Below are 25,010 nucleotides of genomic sequence, written 5' to 3'. Positions count from 1 at the left end.
AGCAGATGCTCTGAGACAAGAGAAGCTTGTAGGAAAGCATTGATAACAAACCAATCAATAAAGTAACTGTATGCTTTCAGGATTTTACAAGAAGACTTTTCTTTCTTAGCTCCTATATCCTCATGATACCTCAAACTCAATAATTATCACAAAGCTCTGGATTGGATGACTGATTTGTATGAACAAATACCTCCTGGATAAAATATTTATTAAACAAAGAAAATATTCTTCAAATGAGATTATCATATGAAACTGGAATTAAGAGAAAGAAAAGAATATGTTAATTAGGAAGAGCTGGCATTTTGGAAGATTAACACTCACCAGCTTATAAAAATACGCACCTAATATGGCAGATATACCAACCTTGGGTTTTCTGGTAAATTGATAAGAAATATTTAACAATAACTATTCATTTGAATGACATGTAGGGAAGGCTAAAGTCATGGTTCTATGTTGCTATCGATAAAGTTAAAAACTCACCTTGACTTCATGCATATTACACATTTTTGGACAGAAAAAATACCAAAGAAAAGTTATGAGGATTCTGGATGAATCTTTTATCAGAATTAAGATTACCAAAGTGAGTCTTGAAAGACATTGAGGTCTGCCTGAGGTGGGAAACAGAATGGACTAGGCAACCGAGGTCTCAGCTCATTCAGAGCTGCAGAGTGGACCTTAAAGAGAGAACTAAGGAGCTGAGGTTAGGATTGTCTAGATGTTCTTCATTCCTTCTGTTCTCCTACAGTATTGTCCAGTCTCTGGGAATAAGTAGGGATTGCCAAGTTCCTTCCCTCATTGGAAAGAGGCAAATAAAGATGATTCAAGGTCAGTACAGTGCCTTACCAGGCTAACTTTGCACCTGCAATACTGGCACCCCACTAGACACCAGCTGAGTCTCAGATGCTCCAGTTCCTGATCCAGCTGCCTGCCTTTGGCTTGAGAAAACAGCAGAGGATGGGTCACATTCTTGGGCCTCGTGCACCCATGTGGGAGATCTGAAAGAATCTCCTGGTTCCCAGCTTCATATCAGCTCAGCTCTGGTTACTGTGGCCATTTGGAGAGTGTACAAACGGAGGGATGATCTCTCTCTGACTTTTAAGTTGAATAAATATTTTTAAAAATGAAAATAAGAAATAAAGAAGATTCATGTATTAATACTTGCCATAGTGAAAATAGGAAAGGAAGGCTGCTAAGAACAATTTTAAAGCGACCTTTAATCAAACACTAAAGAACAGAGTGAAAATTTTCCTGTTGGAATTTATTATTCATTCATATAGATCAATTATTGTGGACAATTTTCTTAAAGAATAAAGCATATTTCTTACCTGAAAGAGAAATGGGTCGTGCAGATGTAAGTGAACTAAACAGCTGGTACTCAGGTGAGTCAGGGTTATTACAAAGCAGAGACTGCACCATAGAACAAGCATGTGTTGAGTTTTCACTTTTAGTGTCTTCCCTGGTATGTCTGATCCAAGTATCCACTGGTCATGATTTTACCAGTGTCACTTTATTTTGGACAAATTGATTTCCAAGCACTAATGCTTCTGCCTTTCACCAGCCACAAGAGTCCTGTGGACAGGGATCAAATGCTACTCATTTTTCTATTTTGCTATCCTACATCTGGTACATCTGGTACATACTGACAACTCAACGCTTTCTGAGAAGTGTGACTGCAGACTCACAATGTCTGCCCTAAAACTAAAGAGAGATATAATTTAAGACAGTGATTTGCACAGTGACTAAGAGCAGACTGGCTTTAGGTTCAACTAATGCCTGGCTCAAATCCTGACTGTTCAAAAATTAGTTGTAATCCCATTGGCAAATGAACCTTGATAAGCTTCAACTTCCTTATCAGTCTGTGTTCTGTGATTATTAAGTGAGATGATACAAGTAAAGCACTTTCTAGCCTGCCTAGGAAACAATATGTGTTCAAAAAAAGCTATAAAAGCTACAGTGGGAGACAGTCAAAGGGAGGTGACAGAAACAATTTCAAACATTTCACTTTGGGGAGATGAGAGCAGTCAAATCCTACAGGCAGCAGAGTACATGTAGAGGAAATGAATTTCTTAGAACAGAGATCAAATTGCTCTATCATTCCAGCAAATGGTAACTGTAAATGGACTATGAAAATCAGCCTTCTAATTGATATTATGAAAGATGGGAATTAAGGAATAGGAACGTAGGTTTGAGAATAATTTGATGGCAAATAACAGCTGAACTTTACTGTCTCAGAGGAAGGAATGACAGAGAATAGGCACAAGAAAGACAAACTTTTCCAAATGCAGTTTTATAGATAAAATTGGGGTGGCCCTTGTGTTATTATAGGTTAAGCTGCTGTTTGGGAAGCCTGCATCTCATATTTTGAGTGCTTATTCATGTACCCTACCTACTCTATTTTCAAACCAACTCTGTGTTAATGTGTATGAGAAAGAGCAGAAGACAGATAATGTGCCCATGTCTGTCATCATGTCAGAGACTTACATGGGATTCCTGGCTCCAGAACAGCCTGGCACATACCTGGCTTTTCCGAACCAGTGTATGGGAGGTCTGCCTTTCTGTCTCTTCCTCTAATTGTGTCACTCTGCCTTTCAAATAAAATAAATACACACATCTGTAAAAATAGCAACACAACAAACAGGTAAAAAAGAACATTTAGAGATTTTTAATCGTATTAATACCTTAAATTAGGAAGCATACAAAACAAAACACCATATACAATGTCAGATGATTGGAGAGGATAGACATATATGTAATTTGCTTTATTTCTACTTATTTGAGAGGAAGTGGTATGGACAGAGGTCAAATCCACCAGTTTATTTCTGAAACAACCAGTGGTGAGTACTGGGCTGGGTGGCAGCAAGATGAAAGAATTTTCAAGTAATTGTCAGGAATGTTTGAGTCATTAGCTACTGCCTTCTGGCATACACAACAGCACGGAGATGGAGTTGGAAGGTAGAGGTGGGCATCAAACTCAGGTATTGAATATGGGACACAAGGATCTTAACTGCCATCCCAGTAATTAAAGGGTACAGGGAACTAACCTAAAACAAAAGACATTGTGATTGAATTAGGTAGAAAAGAACAGCTACAAAATCATTTATTGTCCAACACAGTACAGGTGATAGCTTTGTGGGAGAATGTCTAGTGGGTAGATCCATGTTGTGCATGTCCGATCTGACAAGCTTGACATTCACGTATTTCTCTTTCCCTAAACCAAACGGAGATGCAACAGAGCATCACATTGTTTAAGTAGGTAACAACCCCCATGTATTTCCAATGTTTATGGAAAAGTAAGTAACATTAAAATACAAGTACTTAGATCAATTGAAATGGTTTCTTCAAGATGTGATTAAAGGAAGAAAGCCAGATGGTGGGGTAGACAGTAGATATCTCTGATGTGCTCAAACCACTGTCCAGAAAAGACCAGAAAATATCACATCAGATTTATAACAAACAGGAGATTTATGTTATTTTTGCTATTTATATTCTTAGAAGGAGAATTATATAGAGGCCAGCTTAAGAAAGTGACAAATTATTGCCTTGCTCTGGAAATCAAATACAGTTTTCCATATGACAAAACTTTTAACTCATCAGGGGTATCCATGTGTCTCAATCTGGTCTTGTCAGGGGAACTGGCATTCCAGAAGCAAACATGAAAGAAGTAAGACAAAAGAAAGAAGAAGGGCAGGTTTTCATTCATCAATTAAGGGTAAAGTCAAGTTGAGCAAGAGACATTTGGGAAAGAGTAATATATTAAAAAAAATTCATTAGAGACAAAGAGTTTTTCTCCCCCCAGGAGCATTTGAAATAAGATCAAAAACAATAGCAATAACCTTGCAACTCTACAATTGTGAGCTCAGGTCAAAGAGTTTCCATTGCAAAGCAACAGAATTGTGTTCCTGAAAGACATAGCAAAACCAATAAAGACTGAAAAAATATGAATCTACAACAATGGTAACAACAAAATTCAATCTTTCATTACAGAAAAATAACCACAATCTTAAACCATAAACAGGCAAGTGTACTGTTAAAACTATGAAGGATGTACCAAAACAATAGGAGTGTCTGACAGCTAACCCAAAGTTTAGAAATATAAGATGAGGTTTCTTTACAAGGGACACTACGTTGAGAGTGAAATCTGCGGATCTAATGGCCTAGATTTTTTTATGCCATAGAACCCAAGGTAAGTTGAAATAAGGTCAAAACAATTTGAATTTTATAAACCCATATGGTTCTCCAGGCAGCATAGGTGATAATATTTAAGTGACTAGAGAGGGGCTAGTATGGTGGATAAAGCTGCTGCCTATGGCACAGGCATTATCTACAGGTACCAGTTTGTGTTCTGATTGCTCCACTTCTGATCAGGCTGAAAAACAGCAGGAAATAGGACAAGTGTATGGGCCCCTGAGAGTTGCGGGAGATCCAGAAGACTCTTGTAGCTCTTGGCTTCAGCCAAGCTCTGTCCCAGCTGTTGTCTCCATCTGGAGAGTGAACTGGTGGATGGAAAATCAATCTCTCTCTCTCTCCTTCTCCTACTGTAATTTTTTCAAATAAATAAATATGAAAAAAAACAAAGCGTTGGGCAGATTGGGCTCTTCATGTTACCCCACAGTACTAGTTGGTGTCAAATGAAAAGAGATTATGCTCTATCTGTTCTCTATTATTTCATAAAGTGACATGTCATTCCTCAAGCAGAATAGCCGTTCACACTGCGAAGCATTCAAAAAGTTGGAAAGAAAACTGGATCGTGATATCTGATAAGCAGAGAAAACTTTGTAAAATGACTAAGGGTGAGCATTTCCTGCTTTTCAGGCTAGAACTAAGATCAAATAACACTGGAAATCCATACAAAATTACTAATAAAATGATAAATACATTGGAAGATCATTTGGAGGAAAGAATATCTGCATTGATATCCTCAGATATGAGTAGATAAATATTCGCTTTAAAGTAAAAATGATTTCTAAGGGTTTTAAAATCTTACCATTGTCCTTGAACTTAAACAACATTTTAGGAGTTATTTCCTGGGTCAAATAAACACAAGGTATCTTTATAGAACATTTTACTAAGGCATAACCACTGGGAAGAATGACATGTCTGCCTGATTCTCCATTTTTATCATCTGCTGATACCAATACATAAGGACCATTTAGAACATTGTGTAATAAATACATTCCCCTTTTTGCACACATAAACATATATATTGGCATATATTTTACTTGTAGTAACATCACTTTATTTTGTATTTCTTGACCTCTTAAACAGTTATTTAATTAAAAAAATTAAGTATTCCTTTATGATACAGCAGCATAAACCCAGGGCTGAGGAACTTTTAATCAACTCTATTTATTCAGTAAGTGATTACCAAGAAATGGAAGAAGCTAAGAAAATCTCTACATTCTTTTAAATTTAGGTGTCTATGGAATTGTGAATTCCTTGTGGAATTTACCTTGCATTGGTCTAGATTGAGAGAGGACATATTAAAATCTCTTGATGTTTCTTAGCACCAGCCTGTTTCTGATCTATTGCCCTGGGCTTTTTCAGTGTGCTTAGAAAATGTAAAATTGTTTTAATAAGAAAACTTAAAATAAAAAATACAAAGATGTTTGAAAATATTTAAGTCATTTATAAATTAGTGGGGTATACTGAGAATCAGAGATTACGTTTGTCAGTAGTTTTAATTGATCATATTATATTTTCAAAATTATTCAGTAGAGTAGATTTAAACTCTTGTTACTCAAGAATAAAAGATATACAGCCTGACTTAAAGAACTTAGAAACACTCCCTCAAAACACTGATCTACCTTGATTTTTTTGTTTTTCTATGAAAAGCAAATCCACGCTATCTACCTTTTCAAACTTTTGCCCCACATTTAAAATCTTTATGAACTCAAGACACACTCATCATAAGCAACTTGACTTTCTATAAAAGTAACAGTTCATAAAAATGTGTACAATGGCTACTTGGAAAAAGCAAACTAAAGAAACGATAATGCAATATAATAAAACCGCTGCACTCCTCCTCTGATGGAAGACTTGCCTCTTGTAAGGGACTAATACATCTTGTGGAATGATTTTAAATAATATGTAACATATGGATTCAGCTTTTATTATTCTTCAGAAAGACGACAATTATATTTATGTGATAAACTGTACAGTGTCGGTAGCATGATGTTTATATTACTGGCCACTTAAATAATCTCTGACATGCTTCTATGTGGATCAGCAGCCTGCCTCTGTCAAAATTCTTCCTACAATTTAAGCCACATCTCTTCACAATCGCACTCATATGTTCCTTCAGTGAGATTGTGGGGGCAGAATAGCCATAGGTGAGGTTGGCAAGTAACTGACTTTCTTGTAGTAGATGCAGGCAACACATGTCTTCCATCTATACATCTTCTAAGTGTGCCCTATCCCTGAAAGGAAGCTGGGACTCCACCCATCAATAATTGATAGAATAAGTGAGAGTACTTTTAAAGATTGAGCTTTTGCTAAAGGAGTTATCAAATTAGTGTCAGCTGTGAAGCATTTTTGAAGCATTATCTCCTTCTCACCTATGGACAAGCTGGCATGAGATGCCCTTTACAGGGCTTTGAAAGAAGTCTTTAGGGGTAGAGACATACCTACAGGTATTTGCTGAATTGTCTTTCACACTACAACTAAACATGGGTAATAAAAGTCCAGAAAGGTTTGGCTGCACATCCTCCAATCTGACTGCTCTGATCCTACATTGCTGTTTCTCCATGAAGAGAAATGAATTTCCAGGTTGTCACTTTGGCTCATTCATCAGGTGTCACTGTGTGTTTAGATAATGCTAGTTAAAAGTGATGGCGTTTGCTTTGCCACCTCCTGCTTCTGCAATGAATTTTTTGCTAATATCAGTTGAAGCAGTATTTACCAAAGCACCTCCTCTTTGCCCCACTGAGTGAGTTGAATAATTCTAATAACCAAAGGCAGAGTCTGCATCTAGTTTGGAAATGAAACCTTGGGTAATTTTCAAAAGTGGTGCCCTCAATTTTTGATGACCTGTCACAGAAACAGGAATTACCACAATTCAAAAATCACATCCACTAACGGACAGAGATCGGCATCTGAGGATGATTTCTTCTAACCCACTACCCTCAAATTTCTTCCCTGCCCCCCCTAATACAAACATACCCGTTTGTCTCATGCTTCCAATTTAGTGCAATCATGCCTCTTGCTGGCCATTGCCTTGCAGGACACTGGCAGTCAGATATATCGATGCAAGCCACGAGGGTTTGAAGCATAAAAACTTATATAAGTCATGCACATCACATTTTATGTCCAATGCTAGACGCCACTGAGACTGACTGGAATGAACAAAATACCACTTCAGAAGTAGTGGATATTAAAACAAAATCTTAAATGGCACTGTGACTTTCCGGACCCTTTGGAAACAATGTCTATCAGGGAAACTTCCCTGTCCCTTCCCCACCATCGAGGAGTGAGATAGAAAGGTGTGGAATAGAAAGCTCCAAGCCTTGGAAGGGTTTAAGGAGCTGGCTCCAGAGATAAAGAGTTTTTGCTTTTGCAAAGATTCTGAGAATGTGAAGTTAGGGGAGATTTTAAATTAGGTGTAGAGGTTAGGGAGAGCCCTTGCTGGAGCTACAACACTTAACCTCTTGTGTTCTATTACACTTTTCTTTTTTGCCATTATTCAAATAAGACTCCTTTACTTATGTTGTCTTTACATCATTGCCTTAGTCAAGAAGTGAAAGAAAAAGTAAGAAGCAATTTTCCCTTCAGGAATCCAGGCTCTTAAGGTAGAGAAGGCAGAGACGGACAATTAATGGAGTACATCAATATACAAGACTAAATGCTATGGTAAAAACATGAATAAAATGCAGGAAGACAAGAGAGAAAGAGGAGGATACTTCGGTCTGGCTCTTTAGGGGAGGTTCAGAGAGTTGATGATAGTTTACTCAATTTAAAACAATCACAGGAAAGGCTGGTGCCAGGCAGTAGTAAGCTATGCTTCTGGCTGCAGTACTGGCATCCTACATGGGTCCCAGTTCATATCCTGGCTTCTGATCCAGCTCCTTGTGAATAGCTTAAAAAAGCAGCTGAGAATGGGTCAAGTCCTTGGGCCCCTGCACTCACATGGGAGATCTGGAAAAAACTCCAGGCTCCTGGTTTCAGACAGGCTCAGCTCCAGCATTGAGGTCATACGGGTAGTGAGCCAGTGGATTGAAGATCTCCCTCTGTCCCCTTCTTTTGTAACTCTATCTTTCAAATAAAAAAATAAAATAAATGAATTAAAAAAAGAAAATATGAACTTAGATAAAAAGATAAAAGTGGATCCACAGGAGTTTTGGTGGTTTGTGATGGGCAGTAAAGGATGGGGCTGGAGTGTGGGGAATGGCACACAGCTGTGCAAGGGCAAATACAGCAAGCTGTGTGACACCGGAGCCTGACTGACTGACTGTAAAGTGAAGCTATAGAAAGCTGCTACTTCCTTAACCTTCATAGTGCATTGGGGTAGATGGTGTAGGGTTCCTGAATTTACAGCAGTAATAAAGCAAGAATTCTGTTCATGAAGATCTGCTTGAATTGGGTTGCCAGTTTAGCGCCTTCAATCGAGCTCCTTATTTCACTATTTCTAAGTTTCTTCACCAGAAGATAGCAATGATGATAGCACCTGCTCAACAAAATTATTGTGTTTTGTGATTCACAGAAAAAAAGTTCTGGTCAAGACTTAGCATATAGTACCTAACTCATAGTAAATGCTAAATAAATGTCAGTTAACATTACTTTGTTTCAAGTAAATTTCTGAGTACTGTGAGGATATATAAAAAAATACAGACTTCAGATATGATCCAAAATCTTGACTATCTAGATGGCTTTGCTTAGGCAGACAAGGCATATAAGTTTCTGAATTGGTGTAGAGACAATTATACATATTAATTGGGACTTTGTACTAATCCATATGTAGTGATATAGGAAACTAGAAAAATAGAACAAATTATTTTAAGGCATTAATTATAAAATGCACGTTAAAATTCCCAAAGTGCATGCAAAAAAAAGATGTCAAGAAAATGAGCTGAATTCATCAAAGGAATTTGGAACTTGAGTTCAGTTTTAAAAAACAGGGTAAGGAAAGAAATCTCAGGGAAAGAAGACAAATGGAACAAAGAATCTGCTGGTACCAGCAAGTCACAAAGGTGGAAATACACATACCACTTTCTGCCTGGGGAATTTACATTCACCTGCAATATTCTCCCAACATGTTGGGTGTTGGTTGAAAATAGTTTGGATATGGTCAGGTTTTGGAGAAAGTGATGAACTTGGGAGAAATTTATCTGGCTTTCGTGCTTTACAGATACAGGCAATTTTTAGTTAAGTTTCATCTTTTCATTTTCTGTTTAATTGCAATGGCATGAATCTCAGAGAATTGACATATTGAATACTCTGAATTGGGACATCTTCTTTCACCTATCTATCTTTAGCCCCTTAATTAAGTCATCACTAAATAAATATGAAGTAGAAAAAAATTGCACAAATTTCTCCTCTAATTTAAAAATATGCCATAAGGCTGGTCTGTTGGCCCTGTGTTCAGATCATTGAAGATTTACACAGGATTTGAAATAAGAAGCACTTCCTAAGCTCTGAGTGTTCTTAGCAAAAACAAATGCAGTTCTAGTACCAGCAATGTAAAAAAAAGCTCTTTGTGGGGAGGGGTGGAAAAACTAAGAACTTTAATTCTTTCCCACTTAAAAGTACACCTTCAAAATATTTATTAAGAAGAAATCAAGCTTCGTTGTCTACTTAGAAAGTTGCCTTATCAGCATTGTGTTCCCTTGATGAGAAGTCATGATTGACTTACTCCACATGGGGCATATCCTTTGAGCAGTCTTTGTGGAAAGAGGATGGATTTGCCCGCTTCATTTATTCCTTCTGGCCCAGTTCCCTCTGTGATCATGGGCACACCTTTCCGAGAATGATGGTCTGAATTAAGAATACGATCCGTATCCAAGTATTAAAAAGCATCAAACTGATCCACATGGATATTAGGAATGTAAAGTCCTAACCCAACTAAATAAATACTGATCATGTTTTCACGAGGATATAAAATCATGGGATGTTAAATTCAAACAGATTCAGATCTGCCCAGATGCAGTTAGTGCCCATGATTTTGAGTCAGCTACAAGTCTTCTGGAAAACTTCTGTTGGACTAAACCTTCTATTCAATAACAAATATTAATCACAGCTTTATACTCTCTGATTTAACCATCTCTGAGAAGTTGATATACTTAGATGCCTCCTATCACATTTTAAATGCTCTCTTAAATATTCAAATTGTGTAATTATGCCTAATTATGCAATACATTGTATTTGAATACAAAATCATAATACAGTTTTGGCATCATTGTCATCTTACAGCATTTGCCTTATTATGCTGTGGCATTTTGAGTATTTCTGATCAAACAGTATAAATGGAACAAGTTTTGCATACTGAGCATCTTAAAACCCACTTTAAAGAGATTTACTATCAATGTACATTTTCTGTTCAGCTGGAAAATATAAGAACTTTGCAGTGTGTATTATGAAATGTTAAATATTAATATTATTTAAACTTAATGATATGCCAAAGAAAATGGCTAATAATACATTATACAATTAAATGCCTATCATATTAGCTTATCTATTAACAAAATAAAATAGATTAAAACAAAAGAGTTTGATTTGTAATTTTTTTAAACCAAGGGTCACCCATGTGTAAAAGATAAATTATTTATTCAATTCTTAAACTCTGTGTACATCAGCTTGTGATTATTTGCATTTTGTTTGAATGCTTTTTTGCGTGTTCCTGATACAACAAAAGCAATAAACATTTTGCACATATGATAGCATCTTCTGCAGAAACGCCACCAACTACGACCAAACTGATCCGGCAAAGCAGACTTCATCTGTGAAGTCCCTCGGTGTTCTAGAGGGCCTGGAGACACCAAAGCTCTCAGCACACCTGACAGACCCTTCGTCCTAACCCAATTTTCTGTCACTTAACACCACATCATTTCTCTCATTCTGCTAGTACTCATCTATCTTTGCCTGTCCATGGCTAATTCTCCTGTTTCTCTCATTTTACATGATACTAGTATATATCCCAGTTCACAGACGCTAGAATATTATACTTTTTCGACTTAAACAATATTGTTTACATGTTGGTTGTTGAATATGACTTGAATACATGCACTTTTGGCTCTTCAAACATTTTATTGCTCACAAAGTGCTCAGGACACATACAGGATGCATTTCTGCCTAAGCAAGCTAACCATATTATAATTATTCATAATTATTCCTTTCCCAAATCAATCAATTATGGCATGTTTTGTGTACATCTATTCTCAAAGCAATTATTACCTGCTAAAAGAATCCCCAAACCCTGATAAATAAATTTATTTAAAGGATCTCAAGTATAGTTAAATACTGTTTCAACTAAAAGAACTACTTGAGGAGCATCTGCTTTCTGACACTGATCTCAATAATACGTTAGTCATTGTCTTAACCATGAATGCTATTCACCCACTGCAAACAGCACCTTAGTTATGAGAAGAGTGCACCAGGTTTCCTCTGGAGATCATTCTCCTTCCACCTTCACAGGTAATGTGCCCTGGATACGTCCCTTCTCTTCCCTTCAAGGTTGCTTTTCCATGAACTTTACAAAATTCACTCACATGATTTACACAATGAAAGTCAGCTAAAACAGTCTAGTCACAGGAATTCATTCTCTTGGTGAAACAGGACTAGCCTTGGTAAAATTGTTAAGTGTGACTCGTCTAAATCATTGTTAAAGGCTTTTTGTTGTTGTTGTTTCTTTTGATCTTCAAGCACAGGAGTTCATTATAAACATATTCTTATAATTTTTCCAAAATTTCTTCCTCTTTGTTATATTCCATTAAAGGTGTTCTAAGTTTGTTATTATCCTGCCTATATGTTCAACATGTTTCTATAATATATAAGCCTCATTTGGTATTAGTATAGTAATAGAAAATTGCTCTTTTTTTTTAAGCCGTACTTATTTTTAGTGAAAAGATAGATTTACAGGGAGAAGGAGAGACAGAGAGAAAGATCTTCTGTCTACTGGTTTACTCCCTAAGTGGCCATAAAAGCTTGAGCTGAGCCAATCTATTTTTTTGTTTGTTTTTTGACATTCTCTCTTTTTTTTTTCCTTCCTGCATCTGGGGGGAGGGGAGATATATGGGAAGAAGCCACAGCTAGCCTCCCAACCATCCCAGGTTCCCGTAAGTGGAGCATGCTCTGAACGTCCTGCTCAAGTGGTTTTGATGGTTCAGCAGTTCTGTATTGCTTGCCGATCCTGCCACTCCAATTGCGAGGTAATCTTTTCCAGACTCCACTGGCTGAAAATTGCTCTTAATGCAGTAACCCAGCAAAAGAAAATATATGGCATGCTTATTGAGGCCACTTCCCCTACCCGCCCCAATAATGACTATATATCAGTTGAGGATCACACACCTGTTTCTCACCTATTTGGAATAATGCTTCAATATTCTTCGTGTCATGGTCATTTAATCAGCTACAAATAATTCACTGTATTTGGTATAAGAGGAGAAATTGTCTTTCTGGGCTTGGCAAGTTGAATGAATTGTTTTGCATTTGTGGCATTTTAGACACAGTGAAATGATGATAGGAAATTATTTTGAAAAAAACATTTTCTTCAGTGGCAAATAAACATCCACCTACACTGTCATCAGATCATGGTAGTCCACAAATATTTTAAACCTAGCTAAATAAGAGAAATTTAACAGTGCTTTTTATAATGTTATTTGAATATGGAAATACTCAATGACCTAAGTGAATTTATATTCTACCTCCTCCAGTTCAGATTATTTATAAAACAATTCAGGACACCATTTTTTTTTCGTAATCTGAATAGCATATTTCATCTAGAGAAGGCTAAATAGAGACCTCCGGTCTCGGCTTCCTTTTCCTCATCTCTTGCCCCTAGAGTACGACTATTCACATGGAAAGCAAAACACAGGCCATCATATCAGTATCATCTCTTATTTACTTCACAAAGCAGAATACAATATGGGTTGCTGTGAAATACAAATGAACTGTAATCCTCATCAGGTTTGGAAATAATGGATTCAGGCTAACATTTCCAGAAGAAATATGAAGGCAGTATTCTAAATTTCCTATTCTTTCCCAAATGAGTTTGCACAAAATGTGTAGCTAAGAAGAGTAATGTGCCCATCACATAGTGAAATTTCCCACTTGCAAAATGAAAATGAAAAGACTGCATTTTAGGATGGCGTATTTAAACACATGCACCATGCTGTGGTTACAGTAGGGAAAAGAAAGCTCCCCCTACTGGAGCATAAAAAAGCCTCATCTCGTTCCTGCACCCTGTGGCTCTGTCATACGCAGGAAGGAACAGAAACGTATAGTCTTCCCATTAGCCCTCACAGAATCCTGATTCTCTCATCAAAACATTACATTTTACTCATCTGAGTTAATTAAAGGACAGCTGGACATTTCATTATTTCACCAGTCTCACTCAGTTCTATCGAGCTGAAATGAGGCCTGTCAAGGTCTTAGTCCCAGAGACATGTTCACCCAAGACAAATGCTTTTAAAATTCCTGCCTCTGATGAAGAAACCTGATAAATAAAAATAATCTTCCAAATGTATACATATGTGTGCCTGTGTATGATTGTCACACATGAGTGCATATGTATACACATAGGTAAGCTGAGACTCAGCATGCATGTGAGTGTGTGTTATGTGTGCACACACGCACACACACACATATATTTAAAGTAAATATAACAGAAACAAAAAGTATTCATGAGATTGCTGAGTTGGTATTAGTGATTGGACATTAGCATTTATTGGTAAATATGTAGACATGTGAAATTCAATATCTATTTCCCTCCATAAGCACAAAAATGTAATGGACATGTGGGAAATGCAGAGACTTATAGGCAAAGATAAACTAAACATAATATCCCCATGCCGATATGCAGATTTAACACATTTTATCAAGAGAGAAAGGTCCTTGATACTTAAAAGGATTCCAATGAAAGTTTTCCTCCAAAGTATTCCTGAGCTTTCATATGTGAAGTAATTGCTGCCTATAGAAAAATATGTCTACATATAGCAAAAGTGAAAAAGCTGTTTTTACCAATTCTAGTAGGAAGGAGGCATGCCTAAAGAGAACATTAACCGAGCTCTTCCAGTCTTTTCATGGGTTTAATGTTCCTGACAGAAGACATTCTGGAGGTGATCCCTCATTCTTCCTAATCTAGTAGGACCATCTTTTATCAGTAGTTTTAGGCAGCAGAAAATTGGTACAATTCTTGCCTTCAAAATTAGTTTAGTTATAGTTAAAGATGAGATTAAAGTGTACATTTTTGTTCTATTTTAAAATAAAGCTTAGGGTTTTTCTGCATTCTTTCAGAATCAGAGAATAAATAAAGTACTATAACATTCTTTCCCATTTGGACTAAGCAAATAACTTGTTTCCAATGTAGCTTCAGCATTCCTTCAGCAACAAAAGAGATTTTTGCATTATTAATCATTAAAAAGTAGGTTGACATTGGTTTTAATCCCTTTAGAAGCCTAAGAAATCACATTCACATCATTTTACAAGCCACATTGATTTGATTTTTGACCAATGATTGCAAGTCCTAAAAGATATATAAGGGTGAGACGGTGTCTGTGCGAGAGTAAAGGTAGACCTTTATTATGTAAGTTAGACTTGGATGCTTTTCTTATCTCTTTCAATAGGTTTGGTGGATATTATTTTAAGACACAGGTATTTTGATATGACCTCATAATTGAGAAGTAATCCTTGGTTTGAAATTCCTCTGCTTATGCCTATTTTCCAGAAAATGCTATACAGAATCAGATTAAAAACAATCCAGCTATTTTCTCTTCTCAATTCTGATAATATCAGACATAAAATATAAGAGGTGTAACTTCTTCTGGAAATAGACAAAATATGATTCTGTTCTGCACTGATGGGGAAATATATAAATCAAAGATTTGCTTCCAACAACTAGAACTAGGTTACCTTTTATAAAGGAAAAGTACACCTCTAAACCTACTATAGTAGGTATGTTGAAAACCATAAAATTTCCAATTACTGCTTCAGAATTTATTGTGCACATATGGAAAATAATACTTGTAAAACAGAAAGGGGTTTGTGCCTTGTGCTGTCAATACTGTGAAGGATGGGGTGATTATAAAGCAAATTAACAATACTTTTAAATGTGCATTCACTTATCTTTCCAATTAAATCCTTGTTAAACAACTGCACAGACAGTAATGGCGCTTCTGCAAAGCACTGATCAAGACAGTTTTATTGTAATTTTTACTCTGTAACAATTAATCAAGCAGGCATTTTCTTTATTATTAAATTATTTAGTTAATAAATATTCTCAATTGGCTCACATATTTGCAGTTTACATGTTATTTTTGATTTTTCTACAGTGGAACATATTTGAGAGTATTTCCATTTTCCAGCAGAGGGACTATTAAGGAATGTGATTTTATAAATTTCTTTTCTCTAGAAAAGAACAAGAGAAGTCCTTGAAACTTTAAGCCATTTAAAAACCTTATTTCAACAATTTTATTTTATAAGGGATGCAAACGCATTGCTTCTAGCAGATAAGAAATGTGAAGTTTAGCTTAAGGCATCTTTCTGTTGGAGTAAGCATTAAAATTAGCATTTAAAAAAGTTCATTAATACCAGTTACAGACTTTGAGTCATAAAGCTGCATTGTAGTTGGAATTTTTTTTCTTGTCCCAGGAAAATGAAAGAATTGAATATTGTTGTATAAACAGATAAGATGGCATAAATAAAAAACAAGCATAAATATATCAAGGTAATATTTAATTTTTGTATTTTTAAATTTCCATTTAGTGATTTAGAGATTTGAACTTAGCTAGTTAGTCTATTTCACTCCTTTCAAAGTATTTGAAATGTTTCTGTATATTGCCTTTTGTATTGTTATTCATATTTTGAACCACTACAATTTTAACAGGGAGGGATTATTAGGTGGCTAAAATGATAAAATGTGCAATCTCAGAAATTATACCCATAGATAGGCTTCAGATGGGCAACATTAATTCCACTGTTTGAATAAACAAATGAGACATAAAACAATTTCTTGAGTCAGAAAAAGAAAATTGCCAGTAAGTTTGGCTTCATGATCAATTTGAGGGTGTGATATGAGGGGAGTCAATGCTATCTGTTACAAATATTTTACGTAGAAACTGAAATCATCATTGTTGTCATGATTATATGAAGTCTTTTACAAGAGTAACTGGCAGTATGATGTACAGTATATCGCATTAATTAAGTACCTTGAAAATCTGACCACATTCTTGGGTCATGAAGATACTCATGTTCAGCAGAGGAAAAGGGAAAAGGGAGACTGAAAGAAGAAATGGAGAAAAAGGTTGAGTGCATGAGATCCCAGGATGGCAAAAGTGCACTCATTAAGATTCAATGTCTTGCAGCTGTCAGGGCTGAGGATAAAGCAATTTGAGGCCTCTGAGGCATACTTGGCCTCTTTATGCTTGGTGAAGATTGGCATTTGGTTTCACGCAATGTAGATGTTGGAAGATAAATGTGTAATACTGAGTACTTTTGTTAGCAGATAAGGGGAAATGGGATACAACTTCATGGACAGCCTGTCATTAGCACAGCATATACTGAGCATAGAGAAGTAAATGTGAAGCCAATCTGACTCTTCAGCATCTAGCCGTCAAGAAAGGGAGAGAGGATGTGCTATGAAACGGACTGAAACCAGTACTGAATGACAGGTACCAAATACTATGGTAGCACCATAAAAGAAGCTCATTCCCAATGAGAGTTATCCCAGGGATCATTAACTTTGTTTTGAGGAGGAGAGTTTATCAGTAGTACTACCAAATATGGTGTACCTATTGCTGTGAAAGACAAATCTAGCGTTCCTGTCAATACACCCAGCCCTAGGGCTGATAGGACATCAGACTTCAACATCTAAGAAAAGGTGCAATAGCCCCTATGGTTGTCAGATTAATAAAGTAATAGATAATTTACTCAAGAAAATTGCAGATGGGAGTAAGTAAGAAGATCACAAAGCATATAATACTACTCAGCCAGTAAAAAGAATGAAATCCTATCATTTTCAACAAAATGGCCCCAAACTGGAGACTAGTATGTTCAGTGAAATAAGCCAATACCCAAAGGACAAATATCAAATCTCTCCCCTATATCAGGCAAACTTCATGCAAAATAAAGATAAATGGATATATAGGTAAACACATGTATACACATATTCTAGCATATTGGCGAGTAAGGATATATGTTGCAGTATGCATCTCTACTTTTAAATAAAAGGAGGACTCCCAATGAAACTCTTAAGTATATCTAGACAATAGGATGCTGAACTTTCTACCATTGTCTACACAAACAATTCCATGATACACTTAAATAGCAGAATGTTGGACTTGTGATTCTTGTTGAATGACTATACTACTGTAATAACCTGAAGGACAGCACTTGTGGTGTACATAGAGAAGTGGAACAAGGATTCTCTTTGCACATGGAGCCATACCAGGAAAAAATACCCAAGGATAATACCCACAATTAGAATGTGGAATTCACCTCACGTAAATTAGCCAAACTTTTTGAATCTTGATCCACTCTAGCCTGTTTCTACTCTTTACCACTACAATTTGTTCTTCTCTCATAGCTAAGGTAAATAAGTAATTTCCTGCTTACTATTTTGTTTACTGCAATCACTTTCACTTGAACTTAGAGACATGTCTCTTGTTTTACTTAGAAAGGACCCACATGCACTAGCGTTGTCTGAGCCTCTTTCCTCCTCTGTGTGCTGATGTCATTCAAGCTTTCTTGCAGAGATCAGCTGCCCTCTGGTTGCTTCACTCTTTCCTTGCAACTTTGCTTGACTCCTTCTTTCCTAGTCGATCAATCCTCTACTTAAATGGTTGATCCACAAAAAGACTTCACATCATCTAAACTAAGGACACTTCATTCTTTCTCTTTAAAATATTCTCTAACATCTTATTATTCTGATTATAATTCTTGATACAATCTGAAATCAGCCTGTATAATGCTTCTTATCTATCTCTTTATGCTAAAACACATGATGCCAGTTTCTATTGGATTCTCTCTAGTACTTGGAAGGAAACATGATTCATAGAAGCTTTTCAAGGATGTCTTAATAAATAGCTCCCCATACTAAATACTCCTTAGGCAAACTAAAGTCTTATTTTACACCCACCAGCAAATGTTTTATCCTTTCCTTGTTTTTGTACTTCAGAATTTATATTACCCTATTTGAGTCATAGCAAGAATGGGAAACTTCCTCAAAATCTAAGCCAGAGATGCCCTTTCATAGACATAAGATGGAGGAGATGTAGAGATGGCAAAGGCATGGCAAGAATGATCACTTGCCACTGAGAGTGAGCATACTTTGAAAATTCACTCAAGTAGGCAACAGCTTTGAGTAGAGCATAACTAAGATCTAGGTTTGGGAGCTGTGTATTGCCTAGACAGCCTTTCTTGGACTAAAGTAATGGTCTCAATACTGGCTCTGATCTCTTATGTATTGTTTGTTGGGTAGTCAGAATGTGAGTTTAGATGGAGGTGAGAGGTGATGGCTTGGGCCAACCTGGAGTCAGCAGCCAGGAATTCCATCCATGTCTCCAACATGGGTGGCACAGATGGCGGGCACCGAAATAGCTGAGTCATGATCAGCTGACTTCCAGTCTGCATATTAGCAAGAAGCTGGATTAGAAACAGAGGTAGGAGACATGGAGACTAAGTACTTCAATATGGGAACTCCCAACATCTGCCTTTAATGGTAACCTTTTGATTGGAGCCTAATCTGTGCTGGTGGCTGATGTAGTCATTACTTTGCTTATTTGCTGAACTCATTTATATTTAGCAAATACATGTTTATTCATTTATGCCAGCAATGTAAGAACTGAGAATCCTAAGATGTCCAAGACAGGAAGGATCTTGTCTACAATGAAGCAACAGAGTAGAGGAGGAAGGCTGACACTACAGAAAGAGAAGCAGGGCAATGTCAGAGTAATCATGATCTGAAAGGATGACCTGAAAAAAATAACATCTTTTCCTCCAAGTAATTGCTTTCCTTTTTAGAACTAATTTGAGCAGATGAGTGTATACATGTATTAGAATAAGAATAGAATAACAATTATGCTCTTATTTTCTTGTGTAGGAAGAAATTTTTAGTGCATTCAAAGTATCTGGCACTTTGATATAAAAATACATCAAACTTGGAGATTATTCATTAAAAATTTTAGATAGGATTTTCTTTGATGAAAGAATATCACATATTGGACACCAGAAAATGTAGTGTTATAATGTGAATAAGTGGTTTGGAATCCTTCAGTGAGAGGGCAAGAAAGAAAGAGAGAGAGATCTGAATCTCTGAATCCAGTAATGAAGCAACTTTTTTTTTGGAGTAAGTTTAAAGCAGGTTTGCTTTCTTGCTTCATAATGTTTCAACTTTGTGACATCAGAGAGGTGACTTAATCTTTCTGAAGCATGGTTTTTTTTGTGTGACGAATGTGGACAACACTTGTCTGTTTTTAATTTTTTATGAATTAGATACCTCTAATTTTGACGATCTAAATAGATTGGCAATCGATTGTTAGCTATTATTAGCACTTACATTATTGTTTTACATTCATAGCATTTTTAACTTATGTAAAGATCCAGTTGAAGGACTGGGATGATGGTTCAGTGACTACATCCTCACCTTACACATGCTCGGATCCCATAAGGATGCTGGTTTGTGCCCTGGTTGCACTGCTTCCCATCCAACAATAGAGGTTGGGCTAAAGCTTTAGGACCCTATACCTGCATGGATTACTGTGAAGAAGTTCCTGGCTCCTGTCCTGGATGGGTTCCACTGGTCCTTGTGGCCACTTGGGGAGTAAGCCAGTGGATGGAAGATCTTTGTCTCTCCTTCTCTCTGTAAATATGCCTTTCCCGTAAAAATAAATAAATCTTTTTTTAAAAAAAGACTCAGTTAACAAATATCAGTGAACATTAACCAATAAGCAAAGCCACCTCCCATAAGAAATTTGGTTAACATAAAAGGAGTTCATGGTTTATTTCTGTTCTCCTTGCATTATACCTCACGTACCTTTTATCTGTAGATTACATCTTTACAGAGAGCCAGAAGAAAACTAGCTGGCTCTCATGCACAGCAACCTGTGTACTAAACTCATATGGGGCCTCTTTTTTTTTTGTAAAATACCTTTGTATAGCTTCAAGGAGGCATTGGAGTTTCTGTGTAAGTTCTAAGATCATAAATTCTGAACAGCTCCACTGCTTGACTTTTGTGGTAGTCTGCGATGGTCCTCAGTTTTCCACTATTCCTGTTCGTACTTTATGGATCTTCCTCCCTGAGATGTAAGTAGGAATTGTCACCTACTTTGAAACAAGAGAATGTACCAAATGTGATGGGATGTCACTTTGATGGCTGTGTTACATAGGGTTTTACCTCCTCTCATGCTACTAAACTCTCCCTTGCAGGTCTGAAGAAGAAAAAGATACCACATTATGAGATGGCCATTAGAAATGTCATTGGACATTTAGGCAACAGCTAGTGATAAACTGAGGCTTCAGATCAACAGCCCATAAACAACCCAACTCTGATAATAATCAGGTGTATCTGAAAACAGACCTGTCCCAAGTTGAATTGCCAGATGAGAACTCACTCGTCTGTTAGCATCATTGCAGCCTTGTCGGGACTTAGCAAAATTGTGGCCAGACTTTTGATTCACCAAAATTGTAAGATATAAATTTGCATTATTTTAAATGGACATTTTGGCAGTAATATTGTTAGGCAGCAATATATCAGAAATACAATTATGATATGAATTTGATTAGAAATAAGATCAGACATTGGCTAGCAAGGGGCCTCTAAGATTCTTTTATACTTTTAGAAAGAGAATCTTATTATCATTCACGAAAAATAAATCATAAAGAATGCAAGAAAACACCATATTTAGTTAATGATGAATACTTTTTCTGATTTCAGCTAACTACTTGTCATTTTAATTAAATAATTACAACTTGCTTAATTCAATTTTAATGTCCTTGCATTTCCATTATTATTTCTATTTTATGAATAAGAGTGAGATTCAACAAGGGTAAAGTAGCTTCTGTTAGATGCACAAATAGCTCAAAATCAAGGTAACAAGGCAGACCCCTGGAATCTTATAAGTTTCACTTCCCTCCATACGTGAGCTCTGCTCGTAATTGTTTTACCAGTAACAGCATGAGGCCAGCTTATTGTTGCTTGGTATGTGGGAATGATAAATATCATCAGCAATAAATGTATACGGTGTAATTTTGCTTTAAAATAAGTTTCTGGAATACACCTATCTTGGATATGAAGTAATAATTTTGTTATTGTACTATACTGTATGATGTACGAATCAGAAGCAAGACATGAATGTGCAGACATTATTGTTGCAATCTGGATGTCCACCATTGTTTCCTGCTGCCAATGCATCTTCTTAAGCAGGTAAGAATGCAATCTCCCTCAGTTACCTTTGAGCTTCCTGACTGAATATCGCTAAAAAAAGGAGCTCTGAGAAAGTTTCCTAAACTGAACAATTTTAGAGTCTGGTCCCTTTATGATCAGTGTTCTTCTCAGCTTTCATGAGGAAAATAAACCACTGTTAAAAGATAATCTTGTCACATGGGAGGCAAAAAAGGTGCAACATCAGTAGTTTGAGTTACGAAAACAAACAAAATGCCCCGAAGAATGGAATGAAACAAGTAACAATGTTTTGTTTTTCTTACAGTTGGCAGGGAGAGTGGAGCAGGAGTGTGAAGGAAACACTCATTTTAGAAATGAGGGCAATATATCCTCAATGGAAAAACAAGTGCACTTGATAAAAGGCCTGTTTCATAAAAACAGAAGTAGATGTTTTAAAATTTTTTCAGACTTTATTTCTGTTTCATCTTATCACTGATTTCATGATGAAACTGCCGATTGTTCACATTCCTTCTCACTTTCCTTGTTTTTATTCAAGTTTAACACTGTAATAACACACACAAAAAAATACCCAGGGATAGCTACTAATGTTAATGCTTTGCTTTAAGGGACAAATCCAAATAAAAGTAATCTAGGTGTAGTTGGTAAAACAAAATTTTTTTTTCCTAATAGTTTGGTTAAATAGAACTTGATCTTAGCAAAATATAAGCTCAAAATAAGCAAAGCAATTTCATTAATTTCTAATTTACATTATACCAACAAAATCTGGATGGTAAAGATACACAAGCCAATAGATAAAAAGAAAAAAACTCACAATAACAGCAGAAATACAAACCTATGTGTCCACACACACACACATACACAGAATGTTGCCCATGTATATAGACTATGGTATTTATACATTTTGCTTCCTTTTGTATGAGTGTGAAGAAGGATATTGTTTAGACTCTTCCTTTAAATTTAATTTCTGTATATGGAAAACAATCTGAAATCTGGTAGAAAGCAATTCCCTTTAGTTTACAGGAAAGAAATATTTGTAACTTCTCACTAAAAACATCAGCTTGAGATATTCTCAGCCAATTCCTTTCTCAGTGCTTTACAGCTCTACCCTAGCTTCCTGGCTTTGTGAACTTTGGCGTGATATTTTCCAAAAAGGCTGCCAGTGCCCTTTGTTCCTTTTAAAGAGTGAAAGAAGATGTCTAAATAATATCGAAGAGAATCTGAACTTAGTTTAAAGTTTGGGCAATTAGCACTACCTAGGCAGCTCAGACTCAAGTGCTGATGTGGGGAGAAAAGAAAATTTAACCTGGTGGGATTTCTAAGATCCACTGTCAAGTGTTCTCAAGACACTTAAGCAGCATCCTTCATGCTGAGGTTTGTCTTGTGCAAAAAGACCCCCATATAAGAAAACCATCAGGGGGTCACAGATCATTCTGAAGAATCAACACAATGTCACAGGCTGATGACAGGTTGACATCCAAGGTCATGGACCAGTTTTCTTTAGGGGATGCCTTCACAGAGCAGTAACGTCACATCAGCAAAATGTCACTGAAAGCTGTCACCAAATTCAACAAATAGGGAAGAACACTGTTCACTAAAGAGCCCAACAAATCAAGAACCCGTGATACTTTTTCTCGAGACTGTAATAGAATGTTGTGTTAAAGTAGTTTCTTAGTACAAACCTACATGATAAAGAGAATGGCAGTGCTTCTCATAAATGTGATGTTTGAAGTTTTCCTGAGCACCTCTTTTTTAACAGTTTTAGCCAAACCTCAGTGGTAGTAGTTATTCCTTGTTAATCCTGAAGCACAGTGTAAACAAATCACCAAGATATATATAGAATGAAAAGTCTTTATACAGTATTATATAGATATATACATTATACATAGTCTATGGTATCTATCTATCTATCTATCTATCTATCTATCTATCTATCTATCGATCTATCTCAGACTGTAATCTCTATTTACACCATATTTATAGTCTCTATATAAGTATAGTAGTGAATAGAAAAATGCTGAATAATAGTAGCAGTTTGTACCACAGGCTGAATTGAGAGATCTAGGATTTAGTCCTCATTACTTTATTTACATATTGTACCCCAGAACACTATTTAACACCGAAGCCTCGGTTCCTCCATCTTGAAAATGGGAATAATTATCAAACTGCACTATGGGATAGAATAAATTAAAACATGTATGTATATGTGCTTAGTATAGCACCTGGAGAATAACAAATTATGAAAACACTATCTATTTTTATAATAAAGAATTTTATCATCATTGCCAGTTATAATTAGAAAACGCTTTTCAAAAGTGATCACTTTGAAGATAACTTGTAAGTCATCTGATGTGGAAGTATAATAAGGATGTCTAATTCTTACTGATTTAGTGAGTCAAACAGAAAACCAAAACAAATTGAATCATTCAACTGGTGTATTTAGAATTGCTGATGATTATAGCATTCAAGAAAGTTAGTGAAACACACAAATTGCAATTCAACTGTTCTTGAAAATTTCCAAAATTACTTTTCATTTGTCTCGTCAAACAGTTGATAGAGCTTATTCACTTAAAAGTGTGTATTTAGGGACTTCTAAAAGAGAAACATTGTGCAAGGTCAATGTGGAGGGAGGATGTAAAGGTGTTAAGGCATGGAGGTTATGGCACAATCATTTGTTTCATCTTCAATGACAAAAAACAGGGTGAATCATGTTTATATAGCACTTTATGCTTTTCACAAAATTATGATTTTATTTAAACACACATATACCAAGAAGGAAATATGTTCATCTACAGCTTCTATATTGAGCACTGTTTCTAATCTGCTAGGTTTGCTGTTCTGGTCCCAGCGCATAGATAGGAGGGTAAAGCACAGGCATCAAAGGTTACAGAGCAGTCCAGAAAATCCATGCAAAGGCTCATCTAATTAGGAAATTTTGAAAGGGATTGGTATATGCATTTCACTCATCATCTAATTCAAAAAATGTACAAACACAACTTGGACAGTCACCAGTATCAAAGGTTCTAACGTAGCATAATTTGTGTATAGTGTGCAACATTCTGACAGTGCTATAAACCAGGGAGACAGTTTACTGACAATTCTGTGCTACCAGATACCAACTCAGGCCTCTGTCCAGCCTTACACTGTCAGTTCTCATGGAAACATGAGCAGTTACACAGCCTTGGAGGACGAGAAGTTTGGATTACAAATGATGAGATGGACAGATTTCATGTTTTCATTGCAGATTGTGTGTGTGTGTGTGTGTGTGTGTGTGTGTGTGTGTGTGTGTCTTTTCAAACTGCTGAGTCTATATTTTTTAAAGGCAAGAAATGCAACTAGTGTTTGTTTCTAGCCTGACTTCTGTTTTGAGATTTCTTCTGTGTGGAAGAAATGTGTTGCCCAGCTGTCTTGAATCCCAATCAGGATATGGTTTCAGCATGAAATATATTATAAGAATGTATTTAGCTGG

At 36.2% G+C, this 25,010-nt stretch overlaps 1 protein-coding gene across 5 annotated transcripts in view; it reads right to left on the bottom strand.

Annotated features, from left to right (window-relative positions):
* The window catches only part of ARHGAP15 (Rho GTPase activating protein 15), a 616,474-nt gene that overhangs the window by 172,656 nt on the left and 418,808 nt on the right, over positions 1–25,010 (bottom strand). The gene's annotated exons all lie outside the window — the stretch shown is intronic.

The sequence above is a fragment of the Ochotona curzoniae genome, unplaced genomic scaffold (genome assembly GCF_017591425.1).
Source record: "Ochotona curzoniae isolate NIBS_2020 unplaced genomic scaffold, NIBS_Ocur_1.0 contig_2210, whole genome shotgun sequence".
Classification (NCBI taxonomy): domain Eukaryota; kingdom Metazoa; phylum Chordata; class Mammalia; order Lagomorpha; family Ochotonidae; genus Ochotona; species Ochotona curzoniae.
The sequence above is the reverse complement of the archived record's forward strand: the minus strand, read 5'-3'. Positions and strand labels throughout refer to the sequence as shown.